Here is a 19,392-nt window from a genome sequence, read left to right as displayed (position 1 = left end):
TCAGAAAACATGAGTATACTCAGATGTCTCCTCACATTCATGCCAGCTGTGTTCTCAGTAGAATTTCTATCCTGAGATTCTGCACGGCTACCCTTGATTTAAATTGACTTAGAAGAAGCCAGTGGGGAAATCAGAGGAAGTGAGGCAAAGAAGGTGAAAGGGTTATCAAGACAACACTCTTGCGGAATGATTATTTTGGAATTATTTACTCTGCCTTATTTCACAATGGAATGTTTAGGGGTCTTAGGAACACTGTGAGGAAACTGAGCTCCACCTTTGTCCTAAAACTCCTTCCTTGAGTTGCTTCACAGTTCCAGCCCTCCCAAAGAGTCCCTACTTGTTATAGGAGATGCCTCTTGCTTGTTAACACTTCACAGGGGCACAGGGAATGCACTTATCACCATGGACCCACCCCAGGCCACTCCACACCTCCTGTGTGGAATTTTCCCTGGCTCTCCACCCCACTTCGCTTCTATGGTGAATAGGACAGCAAGGCCCCACTCCTGGATGTTGCTGCCTGCTGAGTGGCTTCTGCTGCTGACTCCCCAAGCTTCTTGGCTCTTTTTCTGAAATCACCCAGCCAAATATTACCTAGATTCTACTTTACCACATGTTACTCATCTAACTCATCATGGAGTAATCTACCCAAATCTATCCCCCCTGAAAAACAAATTTACTTAGTTCTCTTACTCCTTCAGGACAAATTGTTTCCATCTTTGGATCGCAAAAGTAGAGAAGCTGAGAGGATATATTTTAGTCACTGTATTTGTTTTCTAGGGCTGCCATAACAAAGTGCAACAAATTGGGTGGGTTACAACAAAATAAAAACATTGTCTCACAGTTCCAGAGGCTAGAAGTCTGAAATCAAGATGTCAGCAGGGCCATGCCCTGGCTAAAGACTCTAGGGAAGAACCCCCTCCTTACCTTTTCCTAGCTTCTGGTGGATGCCAGAAATCCTTGCATTCCTTGGCTTATGCCAGATCATTCCAACCCCTGCTGCCATTGTCAAGTGGTATTCTTTCTTCTTCTTATGAGTCTTTCTCTCTTTATAAGGACACCAGCCACTGGATTGAGGGCCCACCCGAATCCAGTATGACCTCATCTTAACTTGATAACATCTGCAAAAACCTTGTTTTCTAGATAAGGTGATTTTCACAGGCATGGAGGATTAGGACTTCACAATATCTTTCTGGGGCACAATTCATGGCACAATAACCACTACTGGACACTGGGTCATCCTCAAGCAAGAAGCAGCTCCAAAGAATGCATCACATGTTCAAAGCACACCCAGTCCCCTGACACCGCACTCACCCCCTTCCACATCCATGAAACTGACCCACTCTGCAGGGGTCAAGGAGGTCCGAGGTCTGATATCTCACTGGCAGGACTGGCCCACCTGGCCCTGGCTATTACTGAGTGAGGCCAGAGTACTGAGGACACCCCTCACTATCACCCAGGCACTTTGGTCTCCTTGAGAAATCATGAACTGCTAAAGCAGAACTACTCCCTGGAAAATATCTACATGAACTTTAAACCCACAACTTACTTCTTCCAGGTTACTATGATCAGCCCTGTAATAGATGACTCTTTTCTGACATCCTTTCTGTCACACTTTGATGCCCTTCCTGTCCACCCACAAATACTGAGACTGTCTCTCAAAAGGATGAGTTTTTCCAAAGCTGGATGTGCCCCTTGATTGTTGTGATTCTGGAGCGGTATAGAATGCCCTGGAGTTACGTATTCCCATGTAAAAATTTTATAAGATTCACCAGTCTCCATCATGCATTCCAAATTCCACTGATGCGTTACTTTTAAAAGGAAAGTTTTGTCTTCCTTAATTCTAAATCAGGTTTTGAATGTGCATACTTTTCAAGAAAGGGGATCACAAATCAGGGCAGAGATATCAGATTGCAGAATGTATTATTCTCAATCGATAATTATCATCTGTGTGATACGTTTAGTCCTCCATTTGCATGCCAATTTGATTGTACATCTAGAAACAGACGAAGACACGAGGCAAAATGAGAAGGAGAGTCCACTTTCTAAAAGTCAGTGTGAGGTCACTGCATCAGGCTGTGTAAGAACAAAAGAGAATCTACTGAAAAAATAAATACCAACAGGCTTAGTTAGGTATGACAGTGCAAAGCCATTTCATAAATATTTTGATAAGCAGATACAAGAGAAAGTGATTTGTGAGGTGGTTATTTTGCATTATGCTACACTCAAAGCCAACTGGAATTCCTCATTTGCATTAAGCATCTGAGCTGTCTGCCATTTGGAGAACTGTTCTATTCTAAGTCCCAGCTCCTGCCATATTAGGTGGGCAGCCCTGGAGCTTCTGTACTCAAATCTGTCCTGATGAAACTGTGCACTGAAGCAAGCTGTATGGATAACAGATGAAGGAAAGGATTTAAATTAATCGCTGGGACTCTTTTGGTTTTTTTTTAAGCCATTAAAAGAGTATGGACACTCGACCATGAGAAAAAGATGCAACATAGTGAGCGGCATGAGTCATTTCTTCTGGATCAGGAAAAACAAACCTATTTAGTGGTTTCCATAGGAAAGATACTCAAAAGCAGAGAACATCAATTTTTAAAAATCCTATCAATATACCACTCTATCAGTCACAGTGGAATTGGGGTAGAACACTTAGCGGCAGCTAGGTCAGGATAAATAAAGCCCTTTCCAGGTTTCACGGTGGCTGACACTTGCTTACTTATTCCAGCCGGGAGGCTGAGGGCCTGGGGGCCCAGCTCCCCCTTTAGACTGGATTTCCTCCAGTCAGTGAGTTCTGGGGCCGGCCCCGAGCTGAGCTATCCCCATATTCTAGCCCTGAGACAGCCCAGTGCGAACTGCCTTCTGCAGCCTGGGCCTCCTCTCAAAGGCCTGCGGCAGTTCCCATGAGGAATCTCCATCCTTTCTCATAGGAACTAAAAAGAAACTTGCTGAAAGACTTCTTCGCAGAAATGCTGTGTCATCAGTGTTCTACTACAACTCATTGGATGCATATGTTGTTGCCCTCATTTTTGAAGATGCCTAACTGCTGAAACAGGACTTAATCAAGGTCCTGACAGGGTCCCTGTGAGTGGGAGAAGGCAGCTTTCTCAAAAGAGAAAAGGATACTTTTATAAAAATTTATCCCACCCTTAAGATGATAAAATAAACATGAGGGATATTTCTTTCCTGTTTTTCAGGAAAAAAAATTCATAGTGACCTTTTTAAAAAACACAACTGGAATTACACTGCTTATGTTGATTTGCATCTTGTTTTTATGCTATTGTTTTGAGAATATTTTTCCATACCATTAAGTATTCTTTGAAAATGTATGCAAAGGGCATTACACAGTAAATGAGTAAATTACAACACACCCCAACGATAAAATACTAGAAGTTTATACCTCTTAATGTTAAAGGAGCCAGAAATTCTTCTGCATTGAGTGTTGTATTTTTTCATCCCTTGAAAAAAATTACATAAGTTATACTGTATATAAAATGTTATGGTTTTTTTTTCCTGCAAAGTAGATCATGATAATTCTAAAATTGGGCAGAACCATCTGAATGTGAGTCATTAGACTGAGAAGGATAAAGAGAAAAAGTCATAAAGCGCCTTCCCAGTAAACTGAAGATCTGCATTATTCCTTGTAGTTCATAGGCTGCAAACTAGGGATGTGGGCCAATGTTAGATTGGATGATTTTCTAGAATTAACTGACCCTGAGCAGTCATGATTCAGAACCTTCAGAACTGCTGTGTCAAGTGGATGGGGTAGGATATGTTAAACCCGTTTAACATAAAGACGAGGCAGACAGAGAAGGCAGTCTTCATCTAGTTCTGCCCTTTACTTCTTCAGAAAATGGAAATACAGGGGAAAAGCCTCTCAATAGACCCTTAGGGAGGAAAGACTGAAAATTTGTTGGGGGGCCTGGGTGGCTCAGTCAGTTAAGCGTCTGGCTCTTGATTTTAGCCCAGGTCATGATCTCAGGGTTGTGAGATCAAGCTCCGTGTCGGGCTCCAGGTTCCCTGCTCAGCAGGGAGTCTGCTACAGATTCTCTCTCTCCCTCTCCCCCTCTCTGTTCTCTCTCTCACTAAAATGAATGGGTATGTCTTAAAAAAAAAAAAAAAAAGAGTGAAGATTTGCTCCACTGACTCAGAGAGAGATGGTAGAAAGTCAATGAAAAATCTAGATTCCCTTCGTTCGTTTTTCAAATATACAGACTTAAAAGTTTTTAGCAGCATTACCCTGAATAAGAGTTTTACTTGTTTAATACCAGTAGAACTTACACTTGACCACATAAGAAAATAAAGGAGAGTAAAATATAAAGAAGCAGCCTCTATCAATTGGAGATATGGCTTTCCTATATGAAGATAAACAACTACCAGTCATAGAATTCTTACTATGTGCTACTCCTTGCACGAAACACTGTATGTGTATTATTTAATTCTCACACAGCCAGTGGTAACTACATATCATTCTATTCTACAGCTGAGGAAGGAAAGTTTGGAGAGCTTTCTTTTGTTCTTTCTTTCATTTGGCTCCTAAAGTGTGACCAGCACAGTTTGGGTGCTGGAGATACTGGTAAGAACAGGCCATCGTCTCTGCCTCCTCATGGAGCAAATGGGACTCACAGCTGGGATTTCCATGGTCTGCCTGTCTTGGAAGCACTGAAACCCAACACTACTAGTGTGATTTAATGACAAACCTGTGAGATCCCCAGGAGGCCGGTAAACGACATTGCATCTTAATTTATTTTCTTCCTGATTTGAAAATCACCATAATTAACTTTAGAATTAGGAAATAAAATAATTAGTGCTATCGTGCCTCAATTTGTGATGGCTAAGTGAATGCAGGAGGCGTCTGATTAACCAGATTTAGAAATAAGGCCCTGTGGTTTTGCTAGTTCACCCAAAATAGTCTTATCCACCTCCCCAGAGGAGACAGAAATGCTTGTAAGGTGGCAGCATTGAAAGAAGTTTTCACCAGTATTTACCTAGAACACAAGATCCATCACGATTACCAAAGTTAGATAGAATGGCAAAGACAGAACCTTAGCAAAATATTTTCAAGTGATCCCCAACCACAAATACTGCGTGGTTTTGGTTGGGTTTTTTTTGTTTGTTTGTTTTTTGGTTTTTTTTGGCCATTCAAGAGTCCTTATCAACCCCACAGCCAGGTGAAAACATTTGCCTGACAAATGGTAGGTGACAGATGGTAGAACCAGAGCCTTGAAAGCACGGATTCATGACCACATTCTTTCCACCACACCACCAAGGAGCCTTCTTGAGGGAGACAGTCACTGGCATTCTGTTCGGTCTCCGATCTCCACAAGCCAGAAAGAATCTTAACTGAATCCTGTTCCTGGGCTGATTGGATAAGCCCACAGACCCGGAAAATAAGCACTCTGTTTTTGGAATAAAAAATTTTTTTTAACATTCTAATAATGTTCACAGAAGTAATTCCCCATAGGTTTATTAAAACTCAAATTATTTAGAAGAAATTGACCATGTATACTTCAAGCATTTTTTTTTTTTTTAAATTTCAGACCCCTGGTCAAGGATTATACCACCCAGATGGGTTTAACCTTAAAAGCCCATCATATTCCCACAAGAGTTACTCATCAAAGAAAGCATGAAACCTGCCTGGAGCAGATTCAGGGACAAACATTAACTAGTAATTCAAAACAGCGAACGAGGTGGTTTTATTTGGGTTTAATTATTTCTCCTGAACAAGCTATTCTTCTTGCTCTATCTTAAAATGTGTAGAAAACCTGGCCTTATCAAAGTACAATAAGCCTAATCACAGGACATTATTTGGAAATCAAACTTTTATTAATGCATAATGGTTTAAGAACCTTGATAAATAAGGCTTGTGTCCTAATAAACACATTTTAAAAGAAGCTTATTGAAGAGAACCCCTCAGGCATTTCTTTTTTTCACATGGGTACGATCTGATTAAAAAAAAAAAAAAAGGCCTAATTTGGTAATCTGGTAACAAAATTATGTTTTAGCTAATTTCAAAAGAAAATCAAAAGTATTGAAAGAAATAAGATGAACTTATCAAAAATGTTCTACACTAGAGTATGATAAAGAACCAATTACTGAATTTTCTATGTGAATACTCTTCCTTTGAGAGCCAGTCACTAATACACTATGTAGACTCTGGCACCCATTTAAGTCAGCTGCAACTGTGACCACAGAAGCAATAAGATCATTAATGCAAACTGTGGACATTCCTTAACAATCTGTCCACTTTCCAGAGGAAAAGAGAATTTGCTTTGATGAAGCTATTTCTGTCACATCAGTGTTGATCGAAGGGAGTGACTCATTTAGTAACCATGGAGACAACGCCAAGGAGTATAAAGAGAAGAACGTGTGTGCGTACTTCCAGATGCTACTGCCTTTGCAAAAGCATCTGTTCAGGGATCTAAAACTGTTAGAAGATTACTGCATGCATGTCTCTACAACCAAACTCATTTGGTTTTGCTTTCCCTTCACACTTTTGTTGATTCTGTGTAGTAGCCTCAAGTAAATATAAAACAAGGCAACCCAATACTTCACTCACAGGACCCTGTGTTCTTTCCAGAAATGTGTCTCATATTTAAAGATGGGTGTCCAAATGTGCTAAAAACAGACCCTCCTCTCAGACACATTTCTAATACTTCTATTTCTGAAATCCCTGGTCAATGTCCATGCTCCCATACTATATTTATCTTATCTGTATATTTATATCTTTCTACTTTGCTTTCATCTGTTTCCATAATTTTCTAATATATCAATCATATATACTTGTAGGACAAACAGTACAAGAAAAGAACATCAAGAAAATAAGCACCCAATCTCCTTATTCACTCAAGCTAAATCTAGTGTGTTAGTGTGTGCGCATATATATATATACATCCTTATATCTACTTAAATGTGGTTTCCAAAACCATCAGTTGTTCAGCTTAAGTAGTTCCTATCAAGTACCTTTGTTAGATTAAGGATCTTTGGGGATAGGTCTTTTAAAAAAATGACCATGAGGGGCACCTGGGTGGTTCAGTTGGTTAAGCGTCTGCCTTCAGCTCAGGCTATGATCCCGGGGTCCTGGGATCAAGTCCCACCTTGGGCTCCCTGCTCAGCGGGGAGTCTGCTTCTCCCTCTGCCTGGCACTCCTCCTGCTTGTGCTTGCTTGCTCTTTCTCTCAAATAAATAAATAAATGAAATCTTTAAAAAAAAAAGATTATAACAAATAAAAATAAAAAATGAGGATGAAAATATTAGGTATTTTTCTATTTAAACTCAAATTCTACTAATATGCTGCCTTGATAATTCAGCAAGGATTTCCTGAAAGCCTAGTATTTATAAATCACAAAGAAGAATACAAAAGTAAATAAAGTATGGCCCCATCCTCAAAAAAAACATAAACACCAAATAACAAAGTAATACAAGATGAAGTAGCTCAGATGAAGAAATACATTAGTTTAAATGAGAGAATGAGGAATTTACGTTGTTTATAAAGGGGACTACTTTGAGATGACCCTCTAAGAAATGCGTGTGATTTTAAGAGTAATTAGGAGTAATCCTAATAGAAGAAACCTATCACAAAAAATGTGACTCAAAATCATATCTTCCATGCCATACCAGTCATGTGCTCTTGGAAGACAGGGACTTGTTTTGATTATCTTGGCACCCCTAAGACCCAAAACAATGTCTGACATGTGGCCGGCCCCCAGTTAAAATGTGCTCATAAAACTCAAATGAAGGCTAAAACATAAAATGCACATAAAAAGGAGATGCAAAAAGTCCAGTTTTACTAAAGAACAGAATATAAGAAGAGAAATAGAGTATAACGTCCTGAAGATTAGGTTGGGAACGTATTGTGCTGGGCTTGACTTGGAATTTATTAATAGATAATGTGAAGTCACTGTTCCTTTTCAAAAGATTGACCTTGCAACAACTGCACCATGCAATCGAGAGAGAAAGAGAGAGAAGGAGGGACTGGGGGAGAACAAGAGACAGAAAAACCAACAAAAAGATTATTACAATAACTTATCTGATAAATTGAAATTGGCGGAAGTGACGAGCCAGAAATTAATAGCAGTGGCTACACGTATTATATGAACAATAGCAAAAATCATAATAAAATCAACAAGACCTAATATTTAGTGATCAATGCTATAGCTAAGCACAAGGTAGCATTTTGCTTAGTTACCTCCTGGGATCCCCATCAGAGAATTGTAATGCACAATTTCCCTTGGTGAAGAAATTGAGACTTGGAAAGATTAAGTAACTTCCTCAAGGTAGCGCTGCTAGAGCTATATAGGATGTGGTATTTCGTTTGATCCTCTGGAGTAGAGTTCTACGTGGTAGGTACCAGGAACCAACATTTAGAAGCTGTGCTGTAGGCAGCTTCTCCTTTGAATACAGAACATGATTAGCTAGAATATCCAGCACTAGTCGTAATGATTCCAAGCTAGAATCTCTGCAGCATGGTGCATCTTGCAGGGTATTTCCCACCCTTTTGTAACTACTGGATCATAGCAGGCTCTGATGGTTTGTAACTGTTGACCCACAGAAGGCTGAAGTTCATTGTAAATATTAACGGGAGAAATGCTCGAAAATAGCTGTTTAAATCTTTTTATGGAACTAGTCAAAGATTTACTGTAATTGCTTTTTTAAAAAGCTCTCCATTAAAATATAAACTGGCAACACAATCTTATATATGATCCATTTTTTAAAAACATATTGAGCATATAAAATGTACAAGGTGCTAAACTGGATACAATGAGAAACATTAGAGAAATTAGCCTGAATCTCCCAGAAATTATATTGAGAGAAACAGACAGGAAGGAAAAGTATTCTAGTATTGCTCAAAGAAAGTGTTCTGGGAACACAGGAAGAGTAAATATAGTCAGTACGCTGAACACATGAATAAGCTGGCTTGTGGGTCTCTCTCCGTGTTTCAAGCCATGAGAAATACAGGCATGATTTCAGATGCTGTTTTTGACGGGGGAAATTAAATTGTATATTACAGGGTTTAAACAGACTAAAAGCATTTTTAAAAACACACAAAGAAAGAGCAATTAAGTCAGGGGTTGAGAAGCCTTGAAGAATGGGTGGAATTTGGGGAAATAAAAGGTGAAGGAAATTCCTTATCCAGATTGGGAAAACAGCATGGATATCGCGGTGGATTCAGGAAGAGCAGAGACATGGCTGAAGTGAGGGATGTGGTAAAAAAAAAAAAATGAGACTGAAAAAGGAAAATAGAGTCAGATCAGTGGATGGCCTTGAGGTCATTCTAGACCATCAGAATTTGGCCTCTCCGGGGGCGGCTGGGTGGCTCAGTGGGTTAAGTGTCCGACACTGGATTTACGCTCAGGTCACGTTCAAGAGTCATGCGATCAAGCCCCACATCAGGCTCCACACTCAGTGTGGAGTCTCCTTGGGATTCTGTCTCTCCCTGTGCCTCTGCCCCTCTCCTACTTGTACTCCCCTCCCCCAAATAAATAGAATCTTAAAAAAAAAAAGAAGTTGGACTCTCCAATGATGAAGAGCCCCCATAAGTTTTGAAAGAAGGGAGTGAGGTAATTGGGCTAGGTTTTAGGAAGAGCCTTCTGACAACAGTACAAATGGTGGTGAAGAGAGGTAGGAAAGTACAGTTAGGTACACCTACTTGACATCTTAAAGACAAATTATAAATCTGATCATTAGATGGCACATTAGGACTCTGTCACAGAAATCAATTCTGCAAGTATCACGACACTCCAAAAAATAATATTGTTGAAAGATAACTAGCTCCTTCTGGTAGCTATGAAGACCATTAACTACCTACCTTTTTTTTTTTTTTTTTTTTTTGGTCTTTTTTCACTCTCTGTGCATGCAAATACCCCAAGTATTCAATAAAAAAACACAAAAGTTGTCCCAGCACTGCTTAAGATCTAAATTTATGCTGTCTTTTTTTTTCCCCCCAAAATACCGAAGCATCCTCAAAGAAAGCCAAAGCAGGTGTATGTAAGTCAAGGAACCCAAGCTCTTTTTACTACTAGGCTTCTTGGGTTGTTAACTCTACTTGGAAGTTGAAACAATGAAAGGCTAACTTATCCCCTCAAAACTGCTTCCTGCTGTCCAGTTGTAAAGGAATTGGCATGTGGAACAGAGGAGCAAAATTACTTGAAGTGTCAGGTGCTAACAAGCATGCTAAAAACCATGACAACTGTCACCTCTTGGGTGCCTGCACTTTGTATACAAGGCATAACAAGTCAAGTGCGAAGTAAGTAAAGGGGTTGTAAATATGTCGCTGCAACATTGCTGGAGTGTAGATGAACACACTACAGCTGCTCTCTCTTCATTCCTTATGAACCCAGGACCTTGACATTCACTGAAGCTAGGTCAGCGTCCTGCTCTGTGGCTGTGAATGCCACCAGTTCCTCAAAGGCCCTACAGAGATAACTGAACGAGAAAGACATATGCTTAAAACAGAAGCACTGCATAATTGCAAAAGTCACATGCCCCACATGGAGTCCCCAGTTCTCTGTGCCTGAACAAATACTGGAAATTATTCTAAGGAAATAAATAGAATAAGGCTCAGAATAGTGCCTGAAGCAAATCAGAGTCTCTGCTTTTTATGGATAGTGAGAGCATACTTTGTATTGGCGTGTTGGGTCTTTTTTTTTTTTCTCCTAGATTCCCTTAAAACCTCACAGTTATTTTCTCATGATCCTCATAGAAATAAATCACTCTTTTAACATATGTTGCTTTAGTTTAAGCTCATTAAAACATACCCCGTTCCACACAATCCATAATTCAAACTAAGTTGGTACTTATTCTCCAAAAACATGAGACTGTTTTCAAAGTTCTTGGAGGAGATGGAGCAAAAGAGTCTTTTTCTGTTCTCAGTGAAGTTGTGTTATGCCACAGAAAAAGGTATCTGTGTTATTTCAGGTGCTTGCCTATAGGACCAAAGTTGTGCCCAACATACAATATGCCTCTAAGTGGCTCTGGGATTGATTCATTTCTCAGATGTTTTTCTTCTTCCCCCTATGATGTTTGAATTCAGCTCTGGCCCACTTAAGCTATTAGACAAATTAAATTATACTAAATCTTAGAAAACTGGTTATTTTCTTGCACCTTGGGTACCCATTTTGGATAGAGTTTTAGGTAACATTGAAGGACTATTAATAAAAGCCCAGGTGCTTCTGGCTGATAGACACTGAATATCCATAGTATTATCAATGTTTCGGCCTTTAAGTAAAGGAAGAAAAGACTCAACGTTGTTAGGGCCAACATAGGGATGAAGGAAAAGGACCCTTACTGTTTCTTCAAGTGCTACTTTTTAAAAACTTTTTCAAAATTCTGACCCAGAATAACTACTGATCCAGCCCTGATTATGTTCTGCTACAAACCAGATACCAGAAATGATTCATGGTAAATGACCATTCTGTATAGTCTGAAGTAATATTCAGGATTTTCACGCCTCAAGAAGATCCAAAAAGGCAACATAGCTGCTTTAAGTCAAATTCCGTTAGACTAAATTGCAGAAACGGTTTTCCAAATAATGCCACTTTCTAATTAAATGCCCATGTGGGTAATAATAATAATAATTAAAATAAATGTAGTTGCTCACAGCTGATTAAGAGTGAAGAATCATTTTGAGATCCCAAGAATTAGGAACTGTCCTGTCTTGTCAGGGTCCCATGGATGTTTTTTCATTTTTTTAAAAAACAAAACACAGAAAGTAACATCCATCCCTGACACTGTTCTCCAGAGAAGTAGACAAAGCTTCTACATTTCACCAACCTGTTTCATCACCCTGCCTACCCTCTCCCACCAACAAAACATGATCTCCTTTTCTTTTTTTTTTTTTTTTTGTGAGTTATGCTGAAGTGTGATTAGTTCTAACATCTCTTACTGAACTCATGACCCTTTAACAGGTATCAATAGTGTCCATTTTTATAATGTCTCAGGGCTTCAATTATTGTTTTGGCTAAAATCTAAAGAACTCCTCATTTTCCTTCCTTACAACATTTTGCTACACATCGAAAAGGTTGTTTTGGAGGAAACTTATAATCTCGCATAATAGTTTCCTCTAAATTATTTGGAAGTTGAGCAACACAGGACCTAATTATAAGGAACAAAAGTCTATAATTTCCAAGAGGAAGACCTCAGCTCTCTGGAGCAGGGCCCTTCCTCAAGTAATGGATTTAGTCTCCTAAAACGGGTCTTATTTTCCCTTTTCTCCACTGCATTTTTAAGCAAAAACTATTTTGCTTTTGCAGAAAGATCTGGTATTTTCTTATTCTACTTTACAGTAAAATATTTGGCTTCTCTGAAACTGTGGTCTAGGGTTCATCCTCTGGTTACACCAAAAAAAAAAAAAATTCTTTCTCCATAGTGTTTGCCTCCCAACCTCATTTGCGTTTTGCATCTGGAACAAAATTGCAGTCAAATGTGAGAAAACAGTTTTGTCTTTCACTGGCTGCTCCAGAGTTTGCTTACACAGGCTTCAAAAGATCTCACTGCTACCTGTTGTGTATTCTTCCAGAAAGTCAGGGCAAAGATTCAATCACCATGGTAATCTTGTCTATAAATAGATGACAGATCAAAAGTTGCTATCACACTTAAAGAGCAGGAAATTAGGTTTTTGGAGTTTTTTTGGTTTTTTGTTTTGCTTTGTTTTTTTTTTTTTTTTAAAGATTTTATTTATTTGACAGAGAGCAAGAGAGGGAACACAAGCAGGGGGAGAGGGAGAGGGAGAAGCAGGCTTCCAACTGAGCAGGGAGCCCAATGCGGGGCTCGATCCCAGGACCCTAGGATCATGACCTGAGCCGACGGCAGATGCTTAAAGACTGAGCCACCCAGGTGCCCCAGGAAGTTAGTTTTTATTGCAATTCATTTTTTGTTCATGGTGTATTTTGTCCTAGATTGTCTCCCATTTAGCCTAACTGATCCCATGAGGTAAACAAACCAGGACCCTTTCTTAGCGTCATTCCCTTTCAAAGGGGAGAAAACGGAAGTCCAGGGAGACAAAGTGACACACCTACAGTCACATCAATAAGTAGATATTGGAGCCCTGGTAAAATCTAAGCTTTTCTTTTTTTTTCCCCAGCTTTACTGAGGTATAACTGACAAATAAAATTATAAGATATTTAAAGCACATAATATGACGATTTGATGTATGCACTGTGAAAGGATTCCCCCATGGAGTTATTTAACACGTCCATCACCTCACGTTTACCCCTCCCCCCCTTTTTGTTGGTGATACCATTTAAATTCAGAATCTAAACTTTTAAAGCCTAATCCCGTGTTCCTCTTCCCACAATGCCTCAGCCCAAGGGACAGATTTCGCGATAGTAATTCATTCTTTGAGAAGATGTATGCTGTAAATATCTTTCAACAATTCATTAAGTGCATTCTCTAGGTCTCAAAATCAGAGGATAATAAACATAATGTCTTGTGGCACCCAATACAGTTTTCACATAGAGTGGATTAGTTCCTTTCACAAAAGGAACACCTGGGACCCAGGCCCCCTCTCTTAGATACAGGGAAGCTTTTGCCTTGTTTTGGCCAAGATATGATTCTGAATATTTTTTAGAAAATGTCTAGGAATCCTAACATTGTCCCTATTTCTGCATTGTAAAGACAAAATGTATTATATGCACAATGCGTTATATAGGAGGTAAAATATAGCTTGATTCATCAATTAGTTGTGGTGGTCCTCTCTCACTCATAAAGAAGTTTACACTAAATGTGAATAATCAGAATCAACTGTTATAATATTAACTCAGGAAAATGAGGAATTTAAGGAATTTTTTTCAATTTATTTTCTAAACCTCAGAATAAATAATTTCATTTCCTACAATACATTCCATGAATATTTTGTCTTTTGTGGTTTTGGGCTCTCTTAATCATCAGCTAATTTTTACTGATCAATAAGGGGATAAATATTGGGCCATAAGTGCTTTATATTTAAAGGCAGATTTACAAATTTTACAGATTTACAAATTCCATCTTATTAAATATATCATGTTACTATTTGTGGGACCTCAGGCTGTTTCTCGAGGTACTGAATCATTTAAAATTTCATTGAAACTTCTCTTTAAATGTATTGTTATCATTAATAAGTTCTGTCTGGAAACTTAGAAATTAAATTTTATATTTATTTTAGGCAATTGTTTTCAAATTGTTCATTTCAGGAAATCAATGCATGGTAAAGTTAAAAATTAATACAGCTCTGTGCATGTCTTTTGAGTATTTCTCTAATAAAGGCTCACTAAGGACTGTTTAAATGTGTAAAACGCTGTGTTTAGTTTTTGGGTTAGGAAACCATGGAACATGGAAGTTACGTCTTGTCCTTGTCAAGGAATTTATAGTCCAGTGGAGATGAGAAGGTGTTCAAGGATGGAAAAAAGAAAGGAAGGGAGGGAGGAACAAATAGAGTGAGGCATGGAGGGAGGAAATAAGATCTTCAAAAGAGGCACAGGGGTTAGAGTGCCTCCAAGAATATGTTTACTACTAGTAACATGTCAACATTTCAACATGTGACAGAGGAAAATAAAATTTACTATAAAACTGCAGACTTTCTCCTTGTAACTATGCATAAATATAAATTATATATATTATTACATGCTAATATATAATATTATTTTTATAATGTGCTGGATTCCAAATGTCACAGTCCATTCACTGGGATAAAAGTTCAGTGCTGTTACAGAGACCCAAGAACAATAGAGGCTTAAACAAGAGAGATGTGTGTTGCCCACTCGTGGAAAAGTGCAAATTGGTGATGTAAGATGAGGAGCTCCATAATTATCAGAGACCTGGGCTCCTTTCCCCACATTCAACAACACATGGCTTCCCTTTTATGGTCAAGATGGCTGTTCCAGATCCTAACACCAGGTCTGCATTCCAGCCCGCAGAGAGGAGAAAGAGGGAAAGCAGAAGGAATGTCCTTTCCCTGTAAGGCCACAGCTCCTTGGAGGGTACACGCATCATTTCCTCTCACACTCACCAACCAAAATTTGGTCACAAAGCAAGGGAAACAGAAATGTAGTCTTTGTCTGGCTAATGCCATGTGCCCACCTAAAACTTCTGTTATGCTAAGAAGGAAAGACTGGGTAGGAGAAGACAACTATCTCTGCCATGTGTAGTAACCAGGCTATAAGCCTCCTTGGCAGAACTCAGTTGTTATGTATAAGAAAAGAGGGTTTTTTTGGTGGTGGTGGTTGTTTTTTTATGTCACATATTACTAGGGCTTTCATTTTCAAAACAGATTAGAAATGGATGATTTCGCAATCAAAGGAGGATTTCTCACCTTGTCAAGTGCTACTCATTTGCAGCTGAAAGCTAACACCTTATGCTAAGCTAGTCGGAGCCAGATACAATTAATTAGATTGAGCTGTCACTAAAATATCAAGACAAATGGCTTGAAACATGGCACTTTCTCCCTTTGCCTTGTCCCCTCCCCCCATCTGGTTTATTTACAATAAAAAAGTAGGTTGCAGGATGGAGTTGCAGAAACTGATCCGTGTAACTGTTACTCTATATATCACATAACTGATAACCGAATGCAGGAGAGAAAAAAGTATCTGAATTGAGTCAGCATAGACTGCCCTAGCCTGAATCACATTTAATAATTGATTACAGTGTACAGTTCACACTGGTTTGAGAGTCTCTATAAAAATAATACTAGCAAGTCTGTTTACGTCATTCTCCTAGGAACCTTCTAGATTTAGTATCAGAGCTAGAACTCACACCTGCTGCCTCTCCAACCAGAAAGACTGAATTTTCATTTTTCATTTTTCTAGGTAACCGCTCTCTAAGAAAGTGAGTTGCCAGAGTAGTTTTTTAAATGTGCCATTTAAACAACTCTATTACGTACGTACTTTAACTTATACAATAGGAAACCGATAAGCTGTTTTACTGAAAACCAGATTCTATTTTAGAGACATTGGGCTGCTATTTAATTGGATCTGATAATCCATTTATGGAGCATATTACTTGTTTGTAGAGCAAAAATAGATCATCTAACTGTTTCTGATCTATAACTCTGGGTTTCCACACGATGGATTTGCCTAGAGCTAACCAGCAAAGGAAAATATACCGCACAACTGCCCTTGTAAAGATAGATCATAAAATCACAAAAATGTGGAGATCAAAGAAACAATGTCCAGCTACCTCATTTGCAAATGAGGAAATGGAATTCCACGAAGGCAGAAAGATTCCTGAGGACACCCACCCAGCTAGCAACCGAACCTAGAACTTCCAAATCCCAGAGAAGTGCTCTTTCTCTTGCTCGACACCCAGGTAAACATGACTTTAAGTGTCATAAACATAGATGTCCTTGTGCACGCGAGCTGCCAACTACATAGCCAACCTTAGGAAGCCTGAAGCACATATACACCAAATTATTGAGAATAGGGTGGTAATCTACAACGGACAAGACAGGAGATTTAAGAAAACCTCAGCTTTCTCTTTGCGTCCTTGAACTTCTGCCTTTGTTCATCCTACCCTATTTGTCCACACTTGTGGCTTCCCGACTTTTTCCAGTTTCGTATACCTGATCCTCAAGCTCTTGGGGGGTGTTGAGCTGTGTTCAGGAGGCAATAAAACAATGCTAATAATCATAGTGAATATTATAACTTACATTCCCTTAATCAATTTTTTGTAGCAGGTACTTTTCTAAGAATATTATTTTCTAACTATATTACAAATATTATTTCATTATAACTATATAGATTAATTCCTCCCATTGATTCTATGAGGCATGCACTATTATTTTTCCCCATTTTATAGTTGTGGAAACTGAGGCACGGAGAATGTAAGTAATTCAACCCAATTCACACAGCTAATAAGTAGCAGTTAGTACTTTTAATCACTATATTGGTTATCATAGAAAAAGAAGTATATATTACATAACTGTATATCCAGGAGATACTATGGCAGAATGAAATGAGCCATGGTGTTGGGGCCAGAAGAGTTACAGTCTTTTCTGTTTTTATTTTACCTCTCTCCAGAGGGTTGAGTTAATTATACTCTTCAGTTTCTGGCCCTTTATCTCTTTTGACCCATGTCAGGCTCCTATAAATATGTGTAAGCACTTCTTTTAAACCATAAGCCATCCATGGTACCTATGCATAATACTATTTTTTAAGAAATCACTAAACAATTATGATTCAGATTGATTAAACAAATATGCATTAAACATTGGTCACACACCGACTACAACTGGAGAAATACGGGTCTTGCTCAGAGAAAAATTCTTGTAATTCTACTACATAGATCTTTACAGCTCCCTTAATTTCCCTTCATGCAAAACAATCCAGGTTTCAATGTTTCCCTGCAGATAACAGGAAAAAATTATTCTTAAGCAATCACTGCCCTTTTTTTTTTTTTTTTTTTAACTTTTGGCATTTTGACAGTGGGGCGGTTATGCCCTATAATCAAAGGAAAACATAAACCGGTCATCTCCTAGCAACTCACTGAAGATTACTCTCAGGGAATAATTTGTGTGGCTGAGTCTGAGTGCAGATAACTTTGAACTCTGAAGCCAGGAGAAAGCCTGCACTGGCCATTAACTCTTTTCAGTATCCTGCAAATACAGTGAACCTGTTTTTGATGGTGTTGCAGGAAGAATGCACACTAAAATACGCCAACATGAGCAGTTTGATGCAAAAGGAAGTGAAAGGTTTTATCATCTTTTTAGTTATTGCTAAAAATCTAATTGCAATTAAATGTCACTAGTAATCAAGATCACTTTGCAGTTTCCATTTGCTGAAGCCTGTTCTTCAACTCTCTCTTATAAAGGGACATCTGTCGCCTAGGGTTGGGCTGCAGCATGGCATCCTTACCTTCCCTGAGATCTTCTCCCAGTGGGCTTCTTATCTGCCCCCACAGTCTGGTGTGCTGGTGAGAGCCATCAATCAAAACCAGCTCCAAGTCAATCTCAGGAAGCCACTGTTCTTGGAGCCTTAATGTACAAAATAAAGGTGCAATTAACACAGATTTTACTCTGCCATCTGTGCATTAAAGAAACAAATGTGACTCTAGGAGGACTGATTTCATGTCTTCAAGATTTAGTACACTTCGAATATAATTAGTTTATAAAAAGAGAAGACCTGAGTAGAGAATTTATCTGAACAAATAACCGAGACAAGAAAGGGACCCATAACTGAAAGGATTCAGCCACCAGTTACAAGTATCAACACCAAAGAAACACTGACTTTTTAATAGCAGTAGTAGTAACATTTTTGGCATTATGTGCCAGACCTACTTCTAAGTGCTTTATGCATATTAATCATTGGAGCCTTCAAAAACTGCAGGAGGTTGGCACCATTGTTATCCCTATTTATAGAGGAAGATGCTTTTAGGTTCAGAGAGAGGATAAAGTAAGTGGCCTGAAGTCATCCATGTGGATATGGTAGAATGGGCTTTTAACCCAGTTGGCTGGGCCCCAGAGTCTACACTCTTGATCACCACATTAGCACGCCCTTGCAGTAGACATTACCAGGTAGTCATCCCATCTCTCTGTCAGGAAACAAGGCAGAAGGTGATGCTACAGTTTTTGAAAAGAGCTCATAATTTGGATTATAAACATTAGTTCTGAAATACTTTTTCTGTGAAATCTGATGATGATAGAAAAATTTTGTCTGTTTCTATTTATTAGGAAGAGGAAGAAGACTGCTTTCTTTCAGGTCTCTTGCTTGTGATTTGTATATAGAAAAATAGCCTCAAAAAAAAGAAAAAAGAAAAGTATCCTCATTTTGAGCAGACTGAAAAGGTGTGATAGACTTGGTTTGCTCAGTGTTCTCCAGTATTTGCATTAGACACACTGTACAGTGAACATGAATAGTATATTCTGTTACATATCTCAGAAAAATTTACTGAGCAGTTAGTATTTCTTATATATCTATCAAGCACTTAAGTATTTTTCATTTATCACTTAGGATCTGTGTGCTTAATCCATTCGTAGCCAAGAGAGGGAAACATGAATGAAGCTGTCATTCATACATCCTTCCAAAGGATTTTGATTCTGTCTACATTTTCAGTCTTTTGCATTTTAAATTGTTGAGCCCCAGAAATTTTCTACTCACTACATAAAGCAGGTTGTTTTTTTGTTTTTTTTAAGATTTTATGTATTTATTTGAGGTAGAGAGAGCACATGAGAGACAGCACGAGCCAGGGGGCCAGAGGGAGAGGGAGAAGCAGACTCCCTGCTCAGCAGGGAGCCCAATGCAGGGCTTAATCCCAGGACCCCAGGATCATGACCGGAGCCAAAAGACACTTCACCGACTGAGCCACCCAGGTGCCCCCATAAAATAGTTTCTAATCTACTTTTATGAAAAAATTTTTTTTGAAGTTCAATGGAGTGTCTTTTAATTCTGATAAGTGAGGGCTTAGAAAAAAAGTAGTTAATGTTACCAG

The 19,392-nt window shown here is 38.8% G+C and overlaps 1 protein-coding gene across 5 annotated transcripts in view; it reads left to right on the top strand.

The window, feature by feature from the left end:
• The window catches only part of SORBS2 (sorbin and SH3 domain containing 2), a 176,299-nt gene that overhangs the window by 38,054 nt on the left and 118,853 nt on the right, over positions 1-19,392 (top strand). The window lies entirely within an intron of this gene.

This window comes from Ursus arctos, unplaced genomic scaffold (genome assembly GCF_023065955.2).
Source record: "Ursus arctos isolate Adak ecotype North America unplaced genomic scaffold, UrsArc2.0 scaffold_27, whole genome shotgun sequence".
In the NCBI taxonomy this organism is placed as follows: domain Eukaryota; kingdom Metazoa; phylum Chordata; class Mammalia; order Carnivora; family Ursidae; genus Ursus; species Ursus arctos.
Note: the sequence above shows the minus strand (reverse complement) of the source record. Positions and strands in the feature narration are given on the sequence as shown.